This window comes from Xyrauchen texanus, chromosome 1 (genome assembly GCF_025860055.1).
Source record: "Xyrauchen texanus isolate HMW12.3.18 chromosome 1, RBS_HiC_50CHRs, whole genome shotgun sequence".
NCBI lineage: Eukaryota > Metazoa > Chordata > Actinopteri > Cypriniformes > Catostomidae > Xyrauchen > Xyrauchen texanus.
The window spans coordinates 16,514,985-16,527,019 of NC_068276.1; the positions used below are offsets into that span (position 1 = coordinate 16,514,985).

Below are 12,035 nucleotides of genomic sequence, written 5' to 3' on the forward strand. Positions count from 1 at the left end.
AATCTAAGCAGTAAATGAAAGCAAAAGGGAAGGAAAGGTGACGTATATCCAGTTAGTAAGTCCATCAGGCCAGGCTTAAACTAGATTTAGTGGAGGCCTCTTTGAACTTTTGCATCTGTAGATTAATTGTTGAGGATACCACAATTTATGAGGCACCTTTGAACTCGCAGGGCAATATCTCACTACAGACCGAAGCCTCTCAGAACAATGGGACTGTGATTGATTGGATCCAATGGAGGCAAAGCAGCAGACACGTTTTTAACAGGCCCCTCTTTGCTTTTAGAAACATGAACTGTGTTGACTGAAAATATCATCAAAATGTAACCAGTCACAATTTGCGCTCATGTGCTGCATGAGCAGTTTTCCTTGTTCAAGCTGAGACATTTGTTTAGACAAAAATATTTTTTTACTAAATCACTAGAGATGTACATGAGAAATCGACTAATCGAGTACTCGTTCTGCACCAGCTAGTCAAATAGTAAAAACAATACTCGAATATCTTAAATACATTTTCCTTTATGCATTTGCCTGCTGTGAGCAATGCTGAAATACACTGTACTTTCCCTTTGAATCTTTTACTACATCTTGCATTTACAATTGAGTCCACTGTGGGGGTATTGCGGGTGGGGAACTGTAGATGTGTGTCGTCGAGGTGTTGAATAAGAGAAGCTTTAATGCCGTCATTTGAAAGTAAAGCCAAGACTTGCAATATTTTGATTCATATTGAATTCATCTCTAATGGTATTCAGTGACAAGCAAACCCAAAGGTCTTGCAGGTTCATGCTTTACAACATAAAGAAAATCAGACCTTTCCTCACTGGATATGCTGCACAGCTACTGGTCACAGTTCTGGTCATTTCAAGACTGAACTACTGTAATGTCCTGTTGGTAGGCCAGCTAGCACGATTAAGCCACTGCATACGGTACAGAACGCTGCAGCACGTCTGATCTTCAATCAGCCAAAGAGGGCTCACGTCACCCCACTGGTTACCAGTAACTGCCCACATCAAATGCAAGACTTTGAGTCTGGCCTTCAGGACAGCCAATGGAACAGCACCCTCTTACTTTAATTCACTTCTCCAGGTCTATGTCCCAACCTGCTCTCTTTACCCAATTATAGCAGTGCCTGGTGGTCCCATCGCAAAGATGCACAAAGTCTATTTCACGATCATTGACTTTCTCTGTTCCTCTGTGGTGGGATGATTGTCCAACCTCCACATGATCTGCTGATACATCTTAGCATTTAAGAACCAACTGAAACCACAACTGTTCCACAAGCACTTAACCAATCCACACTCAATGCACTGAATAAAAAAAGATTTTTGTCTTTCTCTTTCTTCTATGATAGCATCTATACAACTCCAGCCAGTTTGAGAACTATGAGCATTACTCTAACGGCAACAGTTTTGGTTTCTAATAGGACTGTTGATTTAACACGGTAATTTAGTGCGATTAATTATATAAAAAATAAAGCGTTCAAAAATTACACAAGCCCCATGATGCATATGTAAATTCTGTAATAAAAGTACAGAGTTTCTAACACAAGCAATTCAAGCTTGAAGTACATCTGCTTTTATGAGCTGAGCCAATAGGTGGCAACGTGCCTCAACAAACCTCACAAACAGCGCAGCCTCAGAATGAGAACTACTCACTATTGGGAGGAAGCACAACAGGTAGGCGAAACACAACAGAATACAGGAATCTTGAGATGTGATTTTCAAAGTTTCCACTACATTTAACTTGAAACAGCATCCTAAAAATGTGCCGTTTATGATGCTGAATACCAGTGAGATGCTCCAAACGAGTCCGTCTGTGGCACGCTCATGTGCATAGTGACAATTATAAATAGCACAGACAGAACGCACGCACATGTCCTGTGAAAACTGGACACATTGATGAACTCGATGCAAAAGAGACTGCGGTCAATAGTAGGCTTGTTCAATGATATGACAAAACAAATATAAAACAATATATTGAGTTCTTTATCCACTTGTTGTATTGTATAATCAATGATTTATTAATCTGACACCAGGGCTGGATTGGTAATCTGACATACCGGGCATTATTGGCCGACATACTTTGGGGCCAATCAGTGGTGGACTGGCCATCGTGAGAACCGGGCCGGCCGAAAAATGGGCCGAATGGGCCGCCGTGTTATTCAGAACAGGCCACAAACCATGATATGCCAAAGCGGGCAGTGATGTGAAGAAAAGGACAGTGACATTTTCCATTAGTAACTGACTGGATTGTGAAAAATGGGCAATGAGTTTGCAGTCAAAGGTGGAGAATTATTCCCCTCCTGAAACACAAACACAATAAAACACAAACAGTTATGCCACCTTTGTGACATTAGCCAAAAAGTAAAGTTAATTTTGAGGCAGTGCAAGCTATGCACTTCGTAACAACATGCACTGGTGAATTTTGCATGTTTATTAACGTGTATTAGGAAAGTAAACGGTCAATTTTAAGCACAGATGCAAAGCTAAAATGTCTGTTATTACAGGCATCTACCATGCCACTATGAAAATAAACAACTGCATGAAGGAGCTACAGTATTTACAACCTTAATAAATACCAATGGGGCTATATGATTTACTACAATATGCACAAAAAAAATACAGTAGAAAAAATAGAATTATTCATATAGGTAAAAGCGATCCTAAAATAACCTTTCCAAAGAGGAGTGCTTGTGAATAGAGAGTTCTGTAACAGAAACATTTGCTTAAAGGCGTCCTTTAAAAATTGCATTCAGTAACATGTATGCGAACAGTCAGGGGAGCAAATTGGACAGATTAACAACAATCTAAAGACTTCCCCAGAAAATGGAGGTATAATAATAATAATAATAATCAGGCTTCTTGTGGTAAATGCGAGCAAGGATAAAAGAGCAAGAACCCAAAGGCACTCTGTTACAATTGCTTCCTTGACTCTCCACTTGGCTGAAGTTCTGAAGTTTAAAGTTATGCTTTAAATCTGCTATATGTTTTTCTGTGCTGTGTAACTCTAGTGTTTAATTTAAATGTGTGCTAACTGGCTAAATATTATACAATCTCTCCAAAAGCTTACGAGGTGAAGAAACATTCTGAACGCCTGGAACATAAAAAACGAAATGCAGCGAGGAAGTTAAATGCAATACTATTAACCTAATTCCTCTGCCTGAGAGGAAATCTAAAGAAGCTATTAAAGTTAATCTGAATTAATTTGTTTACATTCTTCTCCGATGAGCACTTGGTGAAACGGATTCGGTTCTCTTGGACAAAATGTTCAAGAGGAATTAATTCAACTCTTCGGCCAATGGGGAAAGTGACTCACACAGTGATTATGGCTAATGGCTCAGAAACGTTTTTTTAGAATACACATGGGAAACGTCCGCTGCCATGTTGTCTATTCAGAGAGAATGGAAATATGGTGACTAACATCTATCCAGCATTGATTATAGGAAAAAAAACAGGTTTTAGTTGAAATTTCATCAGTAATGTTCATCCTTTTCTTTCTTACCTCTTTTCATCCTTACAGTAATTTAGCATGTGCTACTATAGTAAATGTGTAGTTCAGCAAACTGTAGTTACTATGGCAGTTTGTTGGAAATGTTGGAGGGAGTCAGGGACTTTCTTTCATTTTCATTACAACTACGACAGTTGAAGTTGCTAAGGCAAGTCACAATTACTATTGATCATAAGGTTTGGTTAATATTAATCTTCGGCATGTAACTTATCCTGCACATGGTGTATAATGGACATGAATGATATATCAGCGCAGTAAGTTTTTCGGTGTACAATAGATTCAAAAGAACCGACTGATAATAATCATTAATTCGGGAGGCAGCACAGTATATGTTGTAGTGTAGATTCAAGAGAACCAACTAATAAGGGTCATTCTTTTGGGCTACACTGGTCACGCTGTAGATTCAAAAGACCCTGTCCATAAGAGTTAGTCCTACTTAAACTGGACTACATTCATGCTGTTTCGTGATTTAGATTCAAAAGATCCGGCTCATTAGACTCATTCGTTCTAGAATCGGACTACACTGGTCACACTGTGTGTTTCGTGGTGTAGATTCAATAGAACCAACTAATAAGGGCCATTATTTCAGATATTGGGCTACACTGGTCACGCTGTAGATTCAAAAGACCCTGTCCATAAGAGTTAGTTCTACAGAAATCGAACTCTACTCATGCCATTTCGTGATTTAGATTAAAACGTACCGGCTCATTAGACTCATTCGTTCTAGAATCGGACTACACTAGTTGCACTACTGGAAGTTTCACGCAGAAGATAAAAAAAAAAGAAAAAAGAATGACACGAGTCATTTGTTCGGGAATCGTACTACACTGGTCACACTGTATGTTTTGCGCTGTAGTTTTAAAAGAACCAGCTCGTTAGAGTCATTCATTCAGGTATCTGAGGTATTCGTTAGGCTAACTAGAATGATTTGTTTTGGAGTCACACTAAATGTAGTGTATTCAATAATGTAACGACTAATGAGTTGTGCTGATTTAGTAGTGGTGTTGCAGTGCCACTAAATTGTAGGAAGCACTGTCGGTGTATTTTAGTATGATGTTTGATCTGCATTGGCAGAAGAATGCATGCTTGATAACATAACAGAGCCATAATTCATGAAAATTGTTCATTCTTGTAAAAAAAACAACAACCAAAAAAAACATTATAAATTAGTGTCAGAAAAAAAAGAGGAAAAAAGCTCAAAGAAACACAATGAATGAAGAAGATGTGCAATATCCTAGGACCATTATAGCTCATAGAGACTTGGTGGAGGGCTCTTTTGAATTCAGCTAGCAGGAACCACTGAGCAACCACCCAACCACGACCTAGCAACCACAAAACACAACACCCTAACATAATGACAGCAACTATTGCACGGGCAAGGACCAAAACCTTTCTTAATAGTTTCACAATTTGTTTAGGCTACAGTTTTTCATTGCAAATACCACAGTTTGTTTTACAGAAACCATAATTAAAACGATCCAACCATGCTATAAAGGAGCCATCCATGGTTTGAACTGTGGTTATTATAGTCTTATTACAGATACCACAGTTAAACTATGGTTACCATGCAATACCTAGAGAAATTACAAACCCTAAATGACAGACCAGAATCAACATTTAACCCATCCTTTACAAAACAACCACATTCACCATCTCCTGAAAACAGCACCCAGCCAAAACTATTCACCACTGGCATACTCACAGCATCTTAAATCTGAATACTGTGCCGAATCGATGGCTGGATATAACAGTGAGCTATAAACCTGTTACGGCTTACTCACTTGACTAGGGGAGACAGTGGTGCTAGTGAGAGTTGCTGGCAGGGGGCCAGTGCTAAAAATCTCCCATGAAGTTAGTTGACAATAGGGGCTGCCAAAAGTCCTGCAAGCAGGGTGGTAAAGACACTTAACTTCTACCCCTCGCAGAGTCTGTGGAAGAGCAGAGTTGTTTCTTTGAAGTTCCTTTCCTTTAGTTCGCACTGCTTTTTTCCTCTTTTTCTTCAGTCTGCATTTTATTGCCTGTTTGTCTGTCTGGGAGCCTAGCTGACATCAAACGCATGGTCAGGGTCCGGTGCTGTAAATCAAGCCGCCTTTCTCCTTTGGCCACAACCCCCTTCCCCAAACTAGACGCTTGTAAAAGCTCATCAAAAAAGCCCCACGCCCCTTTGACAATAAAACCGATGTTATCACTCCTTGGGGGAAGGCTATACGATCTTTTAGAATTAAGATCATCAGGAGTGTTTGGGCACCTCAAACCCCAGAGAACATGAAGTAGGAGAGAGAGAGAGAGAGAGAGAGAGAAAGAGAGCGAGATAGAAGGAGAAAAAGACTATGCCTTGCTGTCACCCATTCTTGAGTAATGGTAGAGCTGTGGCAAGGCAGGAAAATGCTACATTACTTTTTGTTTTTAAAGCTAATGAAAAAGCAACTTTCACCAATGTGGGCATGGTCCACAGTTTGCTATGATGTGCAGACCACCAAATGAAAATGTTGCACTAAACCACTAGAGCTCTAAACACAACAAAATTATTAAACAAGGAAATTGTCAAATTGCGGTTGTAAAAAATAAAATGTGGCGCTTAAATGACATGCTGTTGACAAGATTAATGAAATCATTTAATATAGAGCAAAAAGTGTGACATTTTCAATGAGCGTACACAAATATTGGTTTAGGATTGAGGTTTAGGATAATATGCACCGCTGTTGACTGTATTACATAATTTAAAACAAAATACTTGCTTTAGGCGCCACCCTGTGGACATTTCAGCCAGAAACTGGAGCTCACACGAGCCCATACTTTAGACAATACTTTCAGCTTCGGCCACTGGGGGTAGAGGTTTGAATTTTGGTAAGCGAGGGCGATTTTAGCAGCAGAAACTTTGACCTCCTGTTGCCGAATTCACAGTGGGAACAGTCTGAAATTAGCATGGGGAAGGGCCATGCAAAAGTAGCTGCCACATTTCTAGTGCGTTATGGGTGGTTGCTAGTAGGTAAAAATAATGATTTTCTAATGTATCGCGATCTTCATTTGAACGATCTCCATATCGATTCTTAAATCCCAAGATTTATCTTTTATTCTATGCGCAACCCTCTATTAAAGTTAGAAGATGTCACTCGCATTTGCAACCAAATTTCGCAATGTGCGACAAAAAATGTCTATGATTAGTCACTGGCTGGTAAATCTTCAGATTTCACTGACCAGTGATTGCGTAGTATAGTGGAGAAGTATTCAGCAGCAAAATCCTTTTTACTGTGTGTTGAGAGTAATAGTTTGATTTGACTCTGTGTGTCCAAAGACGAGATCCATGCAACCTATTTGTCATTGAATAATGTCTCTTTTAATACCCTTTCTGTTTTTTACAGTCAGTTGTTGATTTAACAAATCAACAAAAAAGAAACATTTAATTCTAATCACACATAGCACGGATAAGGTAAGGAAGCCATTGAGTCTTCCTCTTTTGTTAACATGCGCTCATTTACAGACACTCTTTACAGAACTGCTGGTTTTCTTAAAGGGACAGTACCAGTTTTTTAGCACGTGTTCAACAAATCAAAGTAAATATATGTGAATAGTACAAATTATGCAATTAAACAAACACGTAATCAAACATAATATATGCTATATAATATTATGTTTATTGATGGAATGCATGGATTTGTTTATTATTAAAAAGCTAAAATGTGACCAAAATGAAGAAAAACTAAAACTATAATGAGTAAAATGTATATTTTCGTAACGTACCTAGTAAGATGTAGAAGTAAGAAGTGTAATTAACAGCATTAGCTGGGAGAGAATTTCTTTCATATTTAAGCAAAATGGACATTCCAATTGAAATATACCCATAACCAGTGCAGGACAAGTTATGCAAAGAAGATTAATCCTTATGGTTAGAGATTTGAATGAACCCCCAACCACCAGTATGAGCAATAGAAACAGTAGTGAGGCTCACCACTAATAAATGACTTAACCGCCTACTATTTTAGCAGATCATGAGCTGAAAATAAATATGTCAACAACGTGTAAAAATGATTTCAACTGCTAGTTCTTACCACGGAAGTCTGTATTCATGGTGAAGTGCTTTGTAATAAACACAAAACCAAAATGACCCTCTTCACACTAGACTCATGTGTTTAGCAGAGGTAAACACACAAAGCAGGTGGTCAGTACCACCACCACACAGCTGGTTTGTGGCTTTACGACCATTGCCTCTGTGGGGTCATAAATTTAGCAGTGGCTCTGAAACGGGTAACTGCTCTGCTTTAGAGCTATTGTCCCATTCCCTTCAAGCAAAGCTCTTGTCATATGGAGGATGTCATAAACAGATTTTAGGATTGGGTTACATCCATCCCCCACCAGTATTTTATTCTGCTAGTTGTTGTTGTTAGTTGAAACATACGCTTTAGATTCAGCCAAAGACTGTGGCTATAATCCAGGTTAAAGTAAGTATAGTTTAGATGAAAGAAAAAAAGAGAATAGTAGCGCAGACCTATCTGGTGTACACACAACAAACAAACTGGTACTTGCATGTGACCAGATGTTATACTAACAGATGTTTTGACATACAGTGACTGCTTTAGCGCAGCTCAAAATGATGCTGAACAAATACTGTAGTATAAACGTCTGTTTTATGACAACTTAGAAAATAGAGTCATGGCTAAGAGCAAATATATGTATAGTGCTCATCTACTACAACTGAAGATGTACCATGTACAATTGATAACACCCTCACTGTTGTTGGAGAAATGACTGCATTTCTTCACTTGCTGTCTCACTTTTTCTTAATATATTGATACAGATTACCACCTCTATTTTTTCCTGCTCACTCCAATTGAACTCTTCACTATCACTCACTTATATGCGAGTACAGAATGCATATTGTGTTGTATACTATGTTTTGAATTGTATTCTGTGCATTACATTTATTTATTACACGGCTCTCTTGAATACTCGATTCTAATTGGTCAATGGCGCCATCTAGTGGTCTGATATTTCTGAGTAACAACCGCACATCCACATATCAGACCGCTCATCGGGATATTGCGAACCACCTTTTCCACTTCTCGGATAACTGTGCGATCTCTACAAGTAAGCTAATAAAATCATTTCAACTCACATAATGTGCATTTATTTATTTTTAAGTAAACTTGTTTTATGAGCTGGATAATAAGGATTCAGACGGTCATTATGAACAAGATAAATACCAACAATAATCAGGATGATTTCAGCTGTTCAGCGATTTATTTCTTCTCACATAATTACATAATTTCAATGCAAACCATTTATTTATTTGGTTAGAGGCCATGTGATAAGCAGGATAATGTAGAGTCAGCAAGTTGTTATTGCAAAATAAACCGCTTGAGGCAGATACAAGACCCCTCTGCTTAGCGTTGGTGTCCTGATCCCCCTGTCAGAGTTTATTTTGCAATCACAACAGACTGTACATTATTCCTTTCATATTCTATATTGTGCACAATGCATTAACATAAGTACTTAATATCCCATGTTTACTATGTTCTTTGAAGCGAATCACCATCAAGCTCCTTGTAAGTGTAACTTAGTACACCAATACATTTAATCTGAATCATTTAACCAATCCACTACTTTGCAGTTATTAATGTCCTAAAGATCTTTATCCACTAACACTTGTTACAGCGTTTGGGTCTAAAAGTCTAGACAAAAGCAAAAGCAACAACTTCCTCTACAGCCAAAGCCTCCTCCACTACTAACATTCACAACATATTAGTGTCTTTTGAAGAGCAGTAATGCTTGCAGACTTGGTAACCCAAAGAGAAAAGCACCTGGTATTCGTCAGTTGTCATAAACACTCAAGTTTCTTCCTGTCCCTCTAGTTTTAAGGAGAGGGATTAAAGGAAAACCCTTAGCTATTCATGGTGTCCTTTCTCCATTCTCCTCAGGTGTCATAAAACCATAAATCTCATCTCAGCACTTGCCTTCTAACCAATAAAACAGCTCTGCTTTATGAGCTGCTCTTTTAGTGAAGGTGAATGAACCCTGCCACTTGTGACACTACTGCCACAGCCCAAAACATTCAAGCATAGATCTATATGATTAACTACTCAAATTCAGAGCCAGGATCAGCGAAAAATTAAATCAAGCATAATTCAGTGACTTGGAAATCACCAGTGGTGCCAATGTGGTGTGGAGCTAACCTGAAACATTTTGTTGAATTAATTACATGATATGCCGATTAATTAATCAAATTAAACACTTTAAACATTGCATGTACATATAATTGCTGAGAAAAGCCCTCTAATAATAATAGTTCTAATTCAATATGTAATGATAACATTATAAATAGATCTTTTATATTAATTTATAAATAAATATTATTAATCATAATAATTTAGATGATTAAAATGCAATACATTATTGTGGCAGACAAGTAAAGCATCGATAAGAAAAAATGTTTTTAAAAAGCATATAATTATTTATTTCCAAATTTTTTAACATAAGCCTATCACTAGCCTACAGTCCACATCAATCCATTTTTTAATAGAATTTGTCAAACTGTCAGATATATATTTATTATAAGGCCTTTTCTAAGGATGCGTCAATGTACACATGCATCAGACGGATGCTTTTGTAGCGTCTCACTTTGGTTGTAACGTGTCTACTAAGCTTTTCTTCTCTATGTGACTGTGTCAAATAAAACATAGTTTGAAACTAAGAAAAACAAGTCTCAAAATCCACGCATTCGGAATTGCGCATCGTCCAGCTGTGTTTGAATGCAAGAACATGTTCTCATCTTGTGCTGTCACTAGTGTCAAGCTAAATCTGAATGTGGTTCGTTGTCTGTACAGCTGCGTGTTACCCATACAGTTGAAGTTTTGCTTACTGCCCCCTGCTGAAAACAGGTCGTACTTCAAGCTTGAATTGCTCTGATGGTAGGAATATTCCTTATTACAGTACGGGGGCATGATTAATAGCATAAATGCTTTTAATGTGTAATTTTTTCACTCTGAATTAACAAGTTAAATCAACAGCCTAATTTCTTTTTCTTTTTCAGCAAATGGTCAGAGAAACGGATGTGCTTAAATTATGTTCCTCATTTACTACAATTTAAGCTTAATAGACAGCATTTGTGACAATGTTGATTATCACAAAACTTTATTTTGACTCGTATCTCTTTTTCTTTAAAAAAAGCACAAATCTGGGTTTCAGTGAGGCACTTACAATGGAAGTGAATGGGGGAAAATTTTTGAACATTAAAATACTGTTAAAACACTGTTTCAAAAGTATAGCCACAAGACATAAACAATGTGTTTGTAAACATGATTTTAGTGTGATAAAATCATGTACTAAACTATTCTGTGTAAAGTTATAGCCAATTACCATGATAATGTAATGCCAACAAACATTTAAACCCTAAAACGACTGTAAAAATGACAATTTAACAACTTTATAGCTCAAGTAACTTTACACAACTTTTAACAGAAGAATTAATGAAATGGCTTTTATAAAATGTTAAGCTACACATTTCTGTGTTTAAACCCTCCAAAATTGGGCCCCATTCACTTCTATTGTAAGTGCCTCACTGTAACACAGTCTTTTTTATTTACATTTACACATTTGGCAGACGCTTTTATGCAAAGTGAATTACAGTGCACTTATTACAAGTACAATTCCCCTGGAGCAACCTGGAGTTAAGTGCCTTGCTCAAGGACACAATGGTGGTGGCTGTGGTGATTGAACCAACAACCTTCTGATTACCAGTTATGTGCCTTAGCCCACTACATCACCACCACCATTTTTAAGAAAAGTAGGGACAAAATAACATTTTTCCCCTCAAAAAAAACAAAAAAAACATGAACATTCCTTTAACCTTCAAAAAAATTGCATAAAGCTTTTTATTCATTTTATTTTATGAGCTCTGCCATTTTTTTTAGCTGTGTTACCAAAGTCTACCACGATTTTTATGAATTTACAGTTTTCTAGTGAGAAGCATTAAACAAACATCAACATTATTAAAATGTTGCCTGTAAAGATTTAAAACAAAAACTGTTATTTACCAATGTGTACCATATTCTTGCAAAGTGTAGCATGTTAACCTAGCAATATGCCTTCAACAATCATTATGAAAATCTGATTTGGGATACACAACTGGTTAAATGAACTGTATTACAATAAAACACAAATGCTCTTTTGATTAGATAGCTGCATATTAACAGCTCATCAGATGCCTACATACTGTTCACTGAAGACACATTACGGTTATGGACACAATAGATTGCAACAGTGCCCTCCCACTTTTTCAGCTGCCTTTCTTGTTTCCAGAAACATTTTCCCCATTCATTGTTGTCCATCGGGATTTCAGAAAATCCTTTATAAAAGAGTTCTAAACCAAGAACCAAATCAACCAGCTCCAAGGAGAATCAAAGAGTTACAAGCAGAAAAGTATTAGAAAATCTGACAAAAAGACAATGGTACAAGTTTCTACTAAACGAGTGAATGAACTAAGATCCCATGAACCACTACGAATGAAAAAATCTAATAAAACTTGTTTTTATCAT

The 12,035-nt window shown here is 37.3% G+C and overlaps 1 protein-coding gene across 2 annotated transcripts in view; it reads right to left on the bottom strand.

The window, feature by feature from the left end:
- LOC127651589 (protein AF-9-like) overlaps positions 1–12,035 on the bottom strand; it is a 93,323-nt gene that overhangs the window by 14,568 nt on the left and 66,720 nt on the right. The window lies entirely within an intron of this gene.